The 15,847-nt window shown below is 42.9% G+C and overlaps 1 long non-coding RNA gene across 1 annotated transcript; it reads left to right on the top strand.

Moving 5' to 3' along the window:
• Positions 1-10,832: 10,832 nt before the first annotated feature.
• Positions 10,833-15,059, top strand: LOC108448466. The gene is made up of 2 exons (XR_001864357.1): positions 10,833-11,224; positions 11,849-15,059. It is a non-coding gene; the product is annotated as an uncharacterized LOC108448466 (long non-coding RNA).
• The last annotated feature ends 788 nt before the right edge of the window (positions 15,060-15,847 follow it).

Raw genomic sequence — 15,847 nt, 5'->3', positions numbered from 1 at the left:
GCTTTTCCAGAAAATAATTGTATCCACTTACAGTTTTTTTCTTGGTGTATGTCTTCTTTAAAGATTTGTGCTTGACTAAAGCTTTCTTCTTCAAAGAAAAGCAGACATTGAGAAAACAGGACTGCCAAGAAATCCTAATCAAGATTTAGAACAGCCTGTTGCTATGGAAATAGCCATGGCATCCTGTGTCCAATATGACTTCTTCTATGCTAAAAATAGATTGAAAAAAGGGAAGTCTGGCCTGAGTAAAATAAAACTTGCAAGAGTAAGTGAATTGAGTGAATTATATCAACGATCCATTAATGGTGAAAATTTAGCCTTTATTAATTATGCTTTCATTGGCTCATTTTTACCTGCAGGCAGAGGAACTGCCTCCCACCGGGCACGGTGAGTGCAACAGAGAGGAATTACTTGCCCCCAGGTACCCAAAATGAGTTCACTATTTTGCTGAGTGTATGTTTAGTTGGAGTGGTTGTATCTGCTCTCACTCAGCAGTGGTGCCACTAAGGGTTGAGAAATCATGACTTAAGTCTGCAAAAAATAATGTCGTTTTTGGAGAGCAAAGGCTGCCCAGTCCGGGGGACTGTGTGAATGGGGGCTGCAGTCGGGGATAGTGATTATTCTCATGAATTGGCAGGGCCCCATAAGGTCTCAGCCCCACAGAAAGCCTGTAGCAGTTTATTCTACATCGCAAATTAAACCAGATGCACTGTACAGGTATCACTTCTATCCCATCAAACTCCAAGACATGATAGTCTGCATCTCCAGCTCTCCCATTGGAAAAGCCCCCTGAGACAGTTCTCTCCTTTCAGCTCCATCATCCCACCCACTGACTTAATTTGGACCTTCTAATATTCAAAAGCAATGCCACTTAAATTGATGCAAAAACATCACGCTGCACAGCAAAAAATTGACCACAAGTTCAGGAGTAGCAGGGTCTAATCCCAAGTCTATTGCAACACCAATTCTTGAAACTCTGAGAGCCCTTCTTTTGTTTAGTTTGATCCCTAGTTAAAAGATTACTGAAGTTGAAGATACAAATTGTCATTTGTGCCTGGAGAGTTAGTGTCCTTGGAGGTGAATCAGGATGATTTCATCTCCTTCTGGTCCTGGCTCTGGATGTTTTCTGTTCCAGGTAGATCTCATCACTTTGACAATGCTCAGGAATGTGGAGTCAATTTAAAGATGAAAGCTCAGATTATGAAACAGGAGCTGGGTGAGCATGGTGTGTAGCACATCCATTCTGGGGCTGTTCATGGACATATGGATACTGTGGATACAATGGTGAATGAATTCTTTACAGCAGTGGCTTTACAGCACTTCCACATGCTGGGCAGAATTGCCCTGTGCATGTATAGTGCAACTGTATGTACAAAGTGGAAGTGCTGCTTTTCTGTGTCCCCTGCACCTCAATATCTGATTTTAGACCTGGGCAATCATCTGGCTGCTGCAAAACCTTCCTGCAAAAGTATCTGTTTTTTGAGAAAGATGTGATATTTTACGTACAACATGGAAAACCCCATACTATACAGGGTGCCTAAACCTAGTATTGGCAGATGGATCTTGAAAGTCTTTGGCCTGTGTATTACGAATCCATGTCTTAATATCCAGCTGACCTAATGCAGCTCCTTGTAAGCTGTGTTATGCCAGTGATGACTACAGTGAAACTGCTTTTAAAAACTTCGATCAAAATTGTCTAGTTATCTCAACTGAAATTTGCACCATATAATTTAACCTGATATGGCCTCAGGATCAAAAAAAGAAACAGGAAGAGTTAAGTCCAATGTTGGTAGAAGGACATGCTCTAAAAGCCTGATTATCCAGATGGAACAGATAAATCTGTTACTCTTTCTCTAAATATCAACACTGCATAATTAGCAGCTGCTAAAATAATGGAAGCCAGTTGAAGAAAAACATGGTATACTCTACATTCATTTATTAAATACCTTATGTTTCCAAACAGAGCTTTCCATATTTGCTGCAAAACTCAGTAGCTTCATGCTTTACACAACTGAGCAAAGATGACAGCACTGAAATGAGCTATTACTATTTCCATCAGGAAGATATGGGGAACTAGTCTGTGTCTTTGAGGCGAAAATATATATTCGTCAAATGGAAAAGCTTTAAAAAGCAGCACTATCTAAGATATCAGCATCCTGTCTCCCTTGGAGACAGCTAAACCCCATATTTATCTAAATTATCTTGGTAATATGACAGAGTGATTGCTCACTAATGGTCAGTAACAGTTTTCTTTGTCATTTTCCTAGTCATTACCTCCTCAGAATGAACTCCAGAATAAACTGCTGATGCATCGTGACTAGAATATAAAGCTTACCATCACAACAGAAACCATTTCTATTAAACTCACAAACCTGTACATTGGACTCCTGACATTTTCATTTGCAAAAAATAATAGCCCTCTATTACAAACTCTAGAGATGAGCTCTAGATGAGCCTAGAGATATCTTATTCTTAAACCAGAAGTAAAGTAATATTTATTTTGTACAGCTGTCTTCTATTTTCTTTCTTTTCTCCTCACAGCTATTCATGCATGGGAGCCACATTCTCTGCAAAGAGCACAGCTCAAACCAGGCTATTTTGTAGGTACAGTATTTCATGGCCTGTTCAGCTGCATTTTTTAATTTGGATGTTTAAGTCTATTCGCCCTTTTTCAGGAGCTGGAAAGAATCACTGATTACACAGTCTGCCCGAATCTCATTTTCCCTGCTGAGCCTGAGAAAAGCCCTCACAGAAGGTTTGTGCACATGGCAGCTGCTTGACTCCTTCTCCTCTCAAAGACTGGAAATTTTCAGTGCTGACATTCATTGTCTTTATTTCAAATTAAATGGAGCTGATTTTTTGAGCTGCCAAGATGGAGGAGATAAAAAACTCAATCAGAAGGAGCCAAAGAGATGCCGTGTGAAGCTGCCTGACTTTGACATAGTGCATCAGCCTAGAAAAACAGTGTTAGGGTGACCATAAAGGAGGATCATATCTTCCCCAGTGTTTCAACAAATGGATATGTACTGATCCTTCAGGGAGTCCTAAAGGCCAAACCACTGGGGAAATGCTGTGGAGCTGCTTTCTACACTATACGGCCTGACTTTCTTTTCTACAAGAGGGGATCCTGTCTGTTTGATGTGCAAATGCTCACTGGCAACGTGGGCAGCCACAGCCACAGCAGTGCTTCCTCCTGTGAGCTGTCAAATACTCTTCTAACCTTGCCAAAAAAAAAAAAAAATTGCACAAATAAGCTATACATATAAAAATCTATCAATACTATTTTTAAGCTCTTCTCTATTTAGGAGGGAGGAGAGAATCACAGCACACTCTGACTCCTAAGAAAGTGGGGCCCACCTGAAAAGTCTGATATTTCTAAGTCATTAGTGGACAAGGAATCAAAGAGATCAAATTTCTCTTTCTCTTATAACAGGCTACCAAGCTACATGATTTCCCTTGAAGTAAAGAAAATTCCATTTATCTTTCCTAACCTAGCTTGACCATGGAGTTCAGGTCAGGGCCATTCAGGAGTTCTGGTCAGCTTGACCATGAGCTCAGGTCAGATCATTGGAGTTCATGATCATGGAGTTCAGGTCATGTCCTCAGTTTAGCCAATCCACAAGTGCACAGTTTGCAAAACAAAAAGAGGGCACAGAGCTTCCTGAGGTGCCTTTCATAGCTGACCCCCAAGAATAGGCAGTGGTTATTTTAATACATCCAAGTTTTTCCAAAAAGTGCCATCTGGTAACATCACAAATGCTCCTACCCCCAGAGCACTGGAGCAGAGAGATCAGGGAAGAGCAGCCCTGAGCTGGGCTTCTCTACTGAGCCGTGTCCCGGGGCTGTGCAACATTCCCCTCGCCAAGGTGTGGGCTTGCTTGTGACAGTGGATGATGCAAAGCACTTACTGCCAGCAGCTTCCAGGCACAGCTTTCCAAGAAATGCAGATGTATTCTTTCTTTTTTAAAGGGAGGGAAAAGACATGAAGCTGAAGTCTGACCATGATTAGATTTTTCAAGTCCAGGGTGCTTCCTTCCATCCCCTGGAACCCGGTGGTGAAGACTTGCATATTTCTGTCTATGTGCAAAGAGTAGATCTCCTTGGCAGGCAGTGTATTTACCTGATAGGACAATGAAGGCTGGCACAGAAAGGAAACATTTTTCCCTGCCAAGGTGTTGGTGCATGTCTATTCAACTTCTGTTTTCTTATTTTCAGAAAGCCATCTACCATCTGAATGTAATCAGTCTCCTTGAAGGCTAAGAAACAAAGGGAAACAAATCTGTTTCACATGCTGCATGGGCCATGAGGATAGGACAAGGAGGTTGTCCTGAGCCTAATGTGTCCTGCCCCCATAGAGTGAGGGAGTTATGCCTTCAGCATCTACAGGAAGAATTCCCACTACATCCACGGATTAGCATGAACTTACTTGTTATCTATTATTCTGAAACTAGATTAATTTATAAATTTTCTAGATGTGTCCTGTTCTACCAAGACTGGTGAAAAATGACACGAGTCCAGTTTCAGGGGAAGTGGCCAAAATGGCTATATTTAATTATATAAATCAGCTTATATAGCCTTGTTTGCAAGGGTGGCATGACCCCATTGGTCGCTTGACCATCCATCTCTCAGGGTGATTGACGGAACGCTATAGCACCCATACAAAATATTTTTTCCAGTGTACCATAACAATGGACAACAAGTTTGCAGGTGCAAGATAAAGTCTTGGTTTACAGAAATCTCAAACCGTTTCTCAGCTAACTTGCATGAGAAAGAAAAACCTCACAGAATGCTTCAGCAGCTGGAAAATTCCTCTGCTCCTAGCCTTTTAGCATCCACATAGATATAGGGTAAGAAACACAACAGGAACCTGAGAGTGTAAGACTCAACAGGCTGAGCTGGACAAAAGCTCAAGTGAGCCCATTATCGTATCTCCAGTTCCCAGCATTGCATGGGTATCTACATCTGGGATTTTGTGGCAGCAACTGATTCCACAGTTTAATTATGGATTCTGTAGCAAATTAGTCCATCTTTTGAGAGTTGCCAGAAATGCCATTTAATGTCCTTTAGTTGCTGCCAGTGAGAAACAGTCACTACCTTTTCACCTTCTCTATACGTCTCTTTCCCAAGTCAGGAATTTTAATCTTATCTTATATGGAACATATTCCCATAGACAAGATTTGAATGTTAAATGACTAATTTGCAAATCAAGTAACTTAATGAAATGTTTTTAAATAAAGCTAATATGCCTCAGAAGAATACCTATTTTAAGATGGAGATCAGTTCAGATAGCACTGAGATAGGTAAGATTATTTTCACTGTTTGATCATTTGCTCTTGGGACAAATTAGAACACTCAAATATTTGAAAATATATATATTGCAATAAAGAAGCAGTAAAAATATCAGCAGAAACCACCTAAGTATGTGTGGGAGAGGTGAGAGAAGGTGGGAGGAAAGGGAGTAGGAGTTTAACCTAGCATAGAAAATTCCCTCCCAGAAATCATTTGAATGCAAAAATAAATGAACCTATTATATATATTTCCCATTATAATGAGTTATTTTTGCTTCAGACTGCCAATCATTTCTGCTGACAAAGACTCCAAAGCTTCAGATATCTTGCATCATGCCATTGCACGAACTAAAATTAAATGTAACAGAGGGTTAAGAAGAGATATTGAAAAATCTTGCTAAATTTATTAACTAGAAAAGTGGCAAGGCCTAATGTATAAAAAAAAAATTTAAGTCTTCAAGGCGATTTAGTCTATCTTTCATCACTGTGTCTGAGAAATTAGCAGGATATGTAAGCAAAATAGCTCTTTTCAAAATGTACAGCAGATCTGCAAACAGATATTTTGATCCTTAAAGAGATTTTAATCCATGTTTGCACAACTCTGAACCCAAGTTTTCAGGTGGCCTTGCCTGAGGGGAAAAACAAGATAGAGGAAATAGGAATACATGAAAGAAATACCACTACCCCAACTTGGTGAAAGGAGAAGTCTCATAAGAGACCAGCCCCATGCCTGGGGTATGCCCTGCTGGGGACACCAGGGTGCCGAAGGGGATTACTGGTCAGGAGCCAAGGCTGGGGGCACCTCAGGGCGTCCCCTCTGGCAGTGAGAGCACACACTAATCACTGCTGATCACAAATGGGGTGCTTCCCTTACCAGTGAGGTCTCTGAAATGGACAAAATATATCCTAACTTTCAGTATTATTATTATGGATGTATTTGAAGGGAGACTGAATTTTTAGGAAAAGAAGTTTTGTTATTTTGAAAATGAATGGGAGGCCTTTTTGACCTTAAATGACATGCTCAATTCTCTAATCCTCTCAGAAGCAGCCTCGTCACACCACACAAACCATTTAGAGGAACTCCAGGCCACTCTAAAATCAGGGGACATATGATTAGCATTAAACCAAAAAGCATTTTAATCCTGCTGCAAGATTAAAAGGGTGCTGAAAAACAAAGTGGTGTTCCTGTTTCCTTCGGAACAAAATATTTCATTTCATAACAGCAGGAAGCTCTACAGAAGAAACACCTGCACACTGAGGTGGATGAGCATGTGGCTGGAGGTCTTTTCAGCTTTTGTACATCCAGCTATTAACTCCAGGGCCGTTGCTCCAAATCTGCACTGGTATCACTGGGAGCAGTGCCTGGTCTCCAGCCATCAGACCTTGCTCTGTTCTCAAATGGCTTATCTGGAGCTCCCTAATAGAGAGGCTTACAAATAAGTGGCTCAGCTTGGTAAAAGCCACTTTATAAGCTGCCTGCTACAATACAAAGCTTCCTTCTTTGATTAAAAGGTACTAAATTTATGGGAAGACAGCAGTGATACGCCTTCCTGACGCTTATTGAGAACAAACTGATTTATGAGAGCAGAGAATCCAATAAAAATGTACAGATCGAGTCAAAACCTTTTTGGTGGAGCTAAAAAATATGTTTTTAGATATTTGCCAAGGATGAACTGCTTCCTGGACTTAGAGACACAAACAGCACTTTTAAAAATCTCTCCCTACTTGAAAACTGTGAACATGGGGCTGACATTATCCTATTTAATTATGACAGCTGGCTGACCATCAACATCCTGGGCTATCTCTTGGTGCAATGGGATCAGAAGTGCTGTGAAGGTGACCATTTCTTTACGCAGGACTGAGTGATCTGGGGTGATCAGGCTTCTATTTTTTACAATGCACAAAAATACCTGAAGCTTCTAAATCCAGGCCATAGGCTGAAAATATAAGGAGGCATTACTGCCATGTTGCCATTCCTTTGTTATTTTATATGTTGAGTTGTGTCTTGAACCAAGACTGGATAGGGATTTGCCCTTACTATCCATCAGTTTGTTCAGTATCTATAATACATGCCATTATAAGAAACAAAATCCAGAGTGCTGTGCTAAGATGGAGAACCTGTATTTATTCTCTTATGCATTTTCCATTGTTCATGGCAAATTTCCGTTCCAGCTAGTGGAAATTATAGTATATTGATGGAAGATGATTCGAAATCTTGAGAGAGAGGAGACAGAAAAATCAAAGGGAAACTTGCAGATTCAGCATCTTTATTACAACATAATAATATCAGAGTGTATATTTTCTTTTAAAGATGTTCCATTAACATGTCACTTGCTTTGGATTCTTGGATTTAAGAAAAAAAATCTTAACCAGCACTTGATGGAAAATGTGCTGCAAGAGAGCCTGGTGCTATGGTAACAGAGCTGCATGCCCATGTGAGCTGCACTGAAGCGGGAACCATCAAACACCGGCTTTGCTCCCATCAAGTTCAACTGGAAGAGCCACTGTCATTTCAAGCATCATGAAATCACTCCTTTTGTTTCTGTGTCAATGCAGGATAATCTTTCTCCAGATAATTTCCCTTCAAGGTAAGATTTTTAAGGGATCATGCATACAAATGATGTCAGTTAAATTGACTTCTCTGAAAACACCTCCTTTACTTAGGGCTGAACACCCAGATACCTACTTCTGTGTCTTAGATTTACTCATGGTTCTATTACCCTACTTTGCAAGTAGTCCGTGAAATATGAGGAACTAAATGTGTGTGCCAAAGATCTGAAACTGACAGACACACTTTGCCCTGTATTTACCAAGCGGCCAGTGGCCTCGCAAGTCTGCATTTTTGAGGTCTGATTTCAGGCACCATAGTACGTGTGCGCAGGCAGAGAGCAATTCCTTCATATTAAACTTCAATGACCATTAGTCATTTCTGAAAATGTAAGCTGCTGACTTGTGCATACAAGTGCTGGTGGGATCAGGGACCAGTGGTGATTGAAAGCCCCCAAACCCCTGAGGAGATTGCCTGACTTGAACTGTAAACTTCTGCGATTATTTTTTAATCTGCACTTACTTTCAGACCCTTGGATAGTTTTATTGACAACAAACAAACAAATAAACTGAAGTTGTTAATTTTAAATTGATTGCAAATTCAGCAGTACAACTAGTTATGCCAAATGTCATCACTTGATAAATGGGTCACAGCAGAGAAGGGAAGGGTATCCAGCAGCTCTGTGTTTCTAGGGTATGTGTGAGGTAGATTAATCTTTGCTTTAGGGTTTAATTTGGCTGCTGTGTCCCCAGAACTTTAGGGCAGGGATTTCTGGCTCTGTATCCTATGGAGAAAGGTGCTGTAGGTAAAGACCCATCCCACCCCACATGAGAGCCTCACTCCCTGCATTGACTGCTTGGGGAGGCCTGAGGGACCCCTGTGCAGCCAAAGAAGCCTGCAGAAGAGGCAGCTGAGGCCCTGTTCCCAGCCTGGTGTGCTTCTCATTCATTCATGGGACCACTCAGTCAGCGAAGATGAGACCAGAGGTCCAGCAGAGGTGAGCAGGGGATAAAGCACAGCTTTAACACACCTTGTTAAAGAGAAACAGCCTCATGATTTTAAAATTGTTCTAGAGTAAGCCTGCTTTTGTCTTTTACCAGACAAGGAAATAGTGCTCATTTTAAGCCTTTAAAAGAAGAAAAATGGAGACTGCAAATAACACTGTGGAAGAAAACTAAGGCACAAACATTGAACAGATGTACTGAACAGCACTTCAGTAAAGAGCTCCAGGTACATGAAAACCAGCCCCAGTGTGATGCTGGAGACAGTTAAGAAGCAGAATTAATCTCTCTTAGAGAATTCTTTTTGAAGGAAATTACTTTCTTTTTGTTTGCAAATTGTTCCTCAGAAAGTTGTGCCCAGGCCTGCATACAGCTGTAGTGCTCAGAGTGTTACAGCAGCAGTTTTCTCACAAGTGAGGCATAACTTGAGAGCAAATGTTTACACATTTAATATGCAAGTATAACACAGCAAGTATCAATGCAGAGGTGCAGAACAATAATGGGATATAGCTCATGCAACTTCCTTCAAGAGTTTTTGCAAGTTATTAGATCCTGATGGGACTTGTCATTTGATAAAAGTTAAGCAAGTGCACAGAGTACAGCAAGAAGTGGGCCCATGTCATGATAAGAACATTATAGGACATCTTGAAGGTATTTGTAATGACTTTCACCCTGCCCATGTTTACAGCAAGGTGCTACCCTCACTGTCCTCTTATCTTCTCTACTTTCCTCCTGCAGTGCTCAAGCAGCCATTGCTCTCCTGGCTCTCAGGAGTGGAAACCCAGAGGAGTCATTGTGGGGAGGAGCACAGAGCTACTTCAAAAATTCACTTAGAGACAGAGCAGCTGAAAGCAAGCTCCCATCAGTCAAATCTGTGTCTGATGTGCAGATCTAAAAATAACCCTGCACAGTCTGTGAGAGGTGACAGCCTATAACAGCCTCCACCTTGCCTTTGCTCAGTGTGCCCTCACAAGGTACAGAGCAGCGCAGTGCAGAGGATCACCAGAGCTGATCAGAGTGAGCCTGCCCATGTCTCCATGAGGAAAACAAGCAGCCACTGAAAAATGAAGGCAGATCCTTGTGCATGATGGTGTGGTAGTTCAATGCAAATAGTTGTCCAGGCAGCAGCCTAAGACAAATCAATACCTGTAATAAGGCTCATCATGCTCCAATAACTGCTGCAATCTGCATAGGAAGACTCATGCTGGATGAAGGGGAAATGTGTGATCCTGAGGGAAAAGGCACTTAAGAGTAAATACTCATTAAGTGAAAATTATTTGCTGATGAAAGATTAAGCGAGTCGGCAACTGGACAAAAGATGGGTGTATGGCAGGGAAAGAGCACATAAGGTTTTCTAATAGATTCAGCTGAGGTTTGTGGTGGTGATATTCAATGTAAGCTGCACAAAAAACTGCAGCTTTGCTTCCAAACATAGATACTTTTTAATTCCTTTCTAAGATCTTTCCTAATATTCCTACAGAAGAAAGCCAAGACCGATCTATTGGAAAATAGCTGGAGAGACTATTTTTATACCTTTAATTAAATATTATAAAGAAGTACGCTTCTGAGAAAAAAAATGTGCTTGTATTATAATGTGGGGGTACTTTTCCTAAATGTGTGGTTAGGCTGTTAGAGATAAGAGCATTTATGATCTTCCATATAGATCTGATGAAACAGCTTCTTCATTTACATTTCAAAGAAGGAATTGGATGGGTGAATTATGCAAGAAAAGAAAATAAGACAGAAGCAAAAGAAAGAAATCAAAGTGAGAGAAGCATCATACAGCTACAAATACTTCCTGGAGTTAGCCTGGAAAGAAGAGTGTTCACAGCTCACTGTAGTTTCATGTCTGACAAATGACAAATTTTGACCATTTTACTCTGGGAACAAGAGCATGCATCATGGTTCAGGGATGAGGGGGAGGATTTCTAGTGCTTTTGTTACTGAATATTGGCTTCACACCACTAGTTAATGGCTCTTTAGATGTGCCCTGGAGAGTAACTCTTCCTCAGCAAACCCGAGGAGTGGTACACCCATGCAGACAGAGCCTGGCTCCCATCAATGTCCGTGGGTCCTTGGGAAGCTGGATCTGATGTCCCTCGGGATGTTGCCGCACCGATGTCTCTGGCACTGTTCCCGCACCAGGTGAGACTCAGCATTGAGGCTGCCGAGCCTGCTGGCACAAAGGAAAAGATTTGCATTCCCACCTCTTGCTCTGGCCACAAGTAAATAACTGAAGCCCAGGGTGGGGAGGGTGTCTGCCTCCGACGCCCTGCCTCCTGCCACCTGATATCCCAGCTATTTAGTCCTTCCCTCCGCTTCCCAGCCAGCAGCAGGCAAGAGCCAGCAAGCCCCAGCTGGAAAGGGAACAGCCTGGCCGAGACAGAGTGAGTACAATGATTTAAATGGAGCGAGTTGGACAGTTGTCAATGGAAAGGAAATTAGTTGGAATCTAAATTTAAGTAAAAGAAACTACCCACGTTGCCGACACTGTAAATTGGATTAAAATTAAGTCCTACGGGAAAATCGATGGAAAGAGATAAGCAAGTAAGTCAAAATGACAGCAGAAAGAGGCAGATGCTCCCTGAGAGCTTATTCAAGAGAACCAGTCAAAAATAGAAAATAAAATTTAATTGAGCCAATCCAAATCTAAATGATAGAAAAATAAAGGGAAATTGGAAGAAATTAGAGAGAAAGCCCAAGGAAAATATTTCTAAGAATGTTATAAATCAGTACACAAAACAGAAAATGGGGGGGAAATTAAAGAAAGGAAAAAGGCAATTTTAATTATGTCTTAGAGTAAGTGAAATTAAGTGCCTAGGAGCAGAGGTTTTTTAATAGAATGCATTTGTTTACATGAAAGTAGACTTCAATTGACATGAAGATGTTTTTTGAAAACTGGCTACTTTTTTTTTACCTGTATGTGCTGTTACAAAGCCTCTGAAATGCATGTGTCCTCACTCCATGCTCTGAAAAACATCGGTGTTTTCTCTCTCTCTTTTCCTTTCCAGGTTCATCCCTTACGGAGGAGCTGCTCAAGGCTGTGGGCAGCTGGAGCTGCCTGTGTTCTGCCAGCCTCCCACGAGGGTCCGGAGCACAGGGAGCCTGTCCCAGGGTGAAAGGCTTTACCTTTCCTTGGCCATACCTACAGTACCACTGGATGTCACTGTTGTTTCATAAAAGACAAAAATCTTACTGTGATCTTTTTGATGGATGATGTTTAGTACATAAATATATATATATATGTATTTATATTCTCTTTCCTACAACTTTTTTGCACAAGGGTTGAAATCACAGAAAGCCTGTGCAATCTCCTGGCTCTCAGTCACGTTTTAGGTGACTATTTTTGCAGAGACTGTGTTTATGGGCCCTTTTGTGGCATTCTAAGAGGCATCTCTTCCATAAAGGATTGTTTTCTGCTGTGGTAGATATAGAGTGTGGCAGAGCTGCCACAATAGATTTCACTCGTTTTGGGGTTTCTTTTCTTCCATTTGTTTTATTTCCAGGGAAATATTTCAACTCCCCTCACCTGGACAGATTGCAGCTGTGTTTGGGTGGAGGTGTGAGCTGCCTGTGGAGCAGCAGCATCTGCTGCTGTCTGTGGTGAGCCCAGAGAGCTGGGCACTGCCAGGGCAGCGCTGCCCATAAATCAGGATTACCCTGGAGGCGTCTGCTTCCCTCCACTGTTACAGAGGAATGTGCAGAGACTGCCCCTAAATCTCCTGTACTAAGAGTCAGTGAGAAACTCAGACCCTATTCCTTACAGAGAAAAAAGCTCTTTTTTCTTCCCCATTGGTTGCCTGAGGTGGTATTTAGCTGGTCAAATGAAGACAAATAACTCTCTTTAAAGCCAGTGGAGAGGAACAGACAGTTCCAGGAAAGTGATTCATCCCATCTGAAAGAACACTTGTAACAGATAGGTGAGGTAGGTAAAGGCTTTTAGGCACCTATTTCTGCTGAGTAACACTGCAGAAACCCTCAGTAACCGGTCACACAAGAAGATTCCGACCCATTTTTCCTGGTATTGGCACTTCTACAGCAGGGTTTGTGTGAAACAGTAGGCAGGCCTTTTCTATATAAACTCCACTCCATTATTAATCATCTTGGAGGCAACTTTCTGTGTATTTCCCTAATGCTGAACATGCCAGAAAAGGCACACAATGCCCAGTGAGTCACCCCAAACTGCCCATCAGGAGCTCTGCTATCTCCATCCAGGGACTGAGAGTGAGTCAAGAGAGCCCTCTATAGCGCTGCTGAAATACACCAGGAGCTGAACCAACAATTTGGCAGTATGGACAGTGGCACTGCTGTGCCCAACAAGGCTTCTGGTGCCATTTCATAATCAGTGCTGCAGCTCAGGTAAAAAAAAAATCTATATATTTCTGTCGGTGGCAGGTACATAGATCTCAGTTCCAGCCCCCAGCTCCCAGAGGTTTATCTGGTACACTGAGGACAAGAAAACTGTTGTTACATATGACAGGATCTGAAATGCAATGCTGAGAAAGTGGTCCTCTATTTGCATGAAAATAGTTCAGCTCTGTAAACTGTTCTCCCTCTCACACCCATTTCAAGCATCAGTGTTATAGACTTCTTTAAGACATCATCGACCTTCCCCAGCATGACTGGTCCATGCAATGAGATAGCAGCTGTGGACTTCTGGAGCACAGTATGAGAGTCCAGCTCCTCTTAAGGAGCTCTTAAGAGGTCAGGCAGGTCTGAATAGGGTAAATAAGGAGCATAAGAAATTTCTGACAGCTGCCTGTATCACTTAATGGGAAAAAATGAAAAGAAGAGACAAAGATTGAGAATAAATGCCTTATTATTCCAGTGAGAAGTTAACATATTTGGGGCTAAAGGTCGTGAATGCAGACTGGCCTAAGAGATTTGCCAATTTTAATTAAAAATTGTGCGAAAACAACAAGGAGGAATAATGTGTGCTGTGCAGATTGAACAGGAGCCTCTTAAGTCCCTGCTGTTTCTAGCAGCACTCTTTTAATTTTGTATCCATAAATAAAGGATTGTGGAAAGACTGCTGTCATTTAATACAGCACAGCAAAATGTCTGAATCATGCAAAGTTAGTTTCAGGGAGTCAAAATGATAAGACATTTCTAAAAATAAAGCCTTCTAAGGTAACTGCTCAGAGTGGGGCTCCCCTGGGGTGTGATAGGCAATTCCTCCATTTCTCCACGGCATAAACCTCTGCCACCATCTGCATCTTTGGGCTACTGGTACCTACAAAGGCAGGAAACTTGTCTCCCCAGTGTGTACATGGGCACACTAGCTGCATCTTCTAGGTCTTATTTTGATGGCCAGCAGGAGGTTTGTACCTGCCAGGCAGCCTCGGGCATTCCTTGGAAGTGCGCGGTGCGCCGGGGCTCCAGCCGGGCTTTCAGAGCACCCTGCTCGCTCTCGGGGGCTGCCGTGGGGCCGAGGCTGCTGCTCCTGCCCGGCCACAGCCCGCGTGCCTGACAGGCAGAGCTGCAGACACATTATGTGTGTAAAATGAAGCAGCCTGCAGAGCGCTCAGAGAGACGTGCGAGGTGTGGGGCAGGCTGAGATTCCACCCCGCTGCCTCCTCCAGTGCTGCGGTGGTTGCATGATGCCCCCGGCTGCCGGGAGCTGAGGAATATCGCTGAACCCTCACTTCTTCCCCAGCTCCGGGGCTCCTCAGGACAGAGGGTAACACTAAAAGTATCAGTTTTTCTATATTTGTCATGCATTTCCTCCAATTTGTTGCCATTATTCCCATCACTCAAAATGTGACTAGTGATTTACAAAAGATGGAACAAGCCTGATCCTTCTCTCCTGTGTTTGCTTCCCAAGATGTTTCCTGGTACACGTTCCCGTGGCAGCCGTGGAGATCTAATCCTCTTCACGCTCGTGGCTCGGGCACTTGGAGACTGTCACGGCCGGGGATCTGGGACCCGTTGTTCCTTCACGCTCCACAGCGCAGGGAGGCTGGGAACAGACACGGGACCGTGGCTGAGCCCTGCGCGGGGACTCGGCCGACACGGGAGCTCCTCCTCGCGGCTCCGAGAGCCACGCACCAGGGAGCCCCATTCCCGCTGGGAGCGCTTCGAGGCGGGGAAGCGGCACCGCGGGAGCGGGAAGCTGACGGCATCGCTGTGCAGCACCCTTTTAGAAAGCTTTTTGCATTTGCTGTTATCTCCACGAGTCGTATGTACGCAAATTAAACACGGCTGGTAGCCGCTAAATAGGTATTTCTTGCCAAAAATATCGGCTCCCTGGGATCTCCACCCTCTCGCGTTTGCAAACTGCATCAGATGCCACATAAGACATCCTCCAAAATGTGCTGACACTCATACCAGGCATCAGGCAAGAAGCTCCCATCCCTCCCCACTTTTTCCCTTTAATCCTTCTTTTTTTCTCCCCCGTGATTTTAGGTTCTTACTTTTACATTTCTAAGCAATTAATTCTTTGGCTCCCATGTAGAATCAACAGGTGTGGAATGACTGATACCCTCCATCTGGTTGCTGCTGATAAGGTAATCCTGGGAGTTGAGGGCAATATCTCCAATAAGCTTAAACCGCAGCAGCATAATCTATTTGCAAGAGAGAACAAGCCCTGCAGCCAACATTGTTATTTCACGGGAACAACTAAGCACAGACAGCACTTTCACAGGAGAGGTAGGAGGGTTTCCACCCTCCTATTTTTCCCCTGGGAGTGATGATTCACTCGGTGCAGTTGTACCCCCTCTTAGAAAAAGGGAAAGCTTTGCTTTTGAAATTTGCCCCCCAAACCTATGATTTCTGAATCAAATCATCACTTTGCTTCTTTACATCCCACTCATGGGTCCGTATTTAATCTTCCCCAAGGCAATGGGAAAAGATGACTGTTGGCTCTGGGTTGATAATAAGTATTATTTTCTGTAACTTCCATAAAACTACGATAGCTGCTGAATTCTGATGTGAGGTGTGACGAGAGCAATGGGGTGTGCTTGGGGTGCCCTCTGCAGATGAAGGGCTCTGTCACCTCCGCTCAGGTTTGT

The sequence above is a fragment of the Corvus brachyrhynchos genome, unplaced genomic scaffold (assembly GCF_000691975.1).
Source record: "Corvus brachyrhynchos isolate BGI_N302 unplaced genomic scaffold, ASM69197v1 scaffold167, whole genome shotgun sequence".
NCBI classification, from domain to species: Eukaryota; Metazoa; Chordata; class Aves; order Passeriformes; family Corvidae; genus Corvus; species Corvus brachyrhynchos.
The sequence above is the reverse complement of the archived record's forward strand: the minus strand, read 5'-3'. Positions and strand labels throughout refer to the sequence as shown.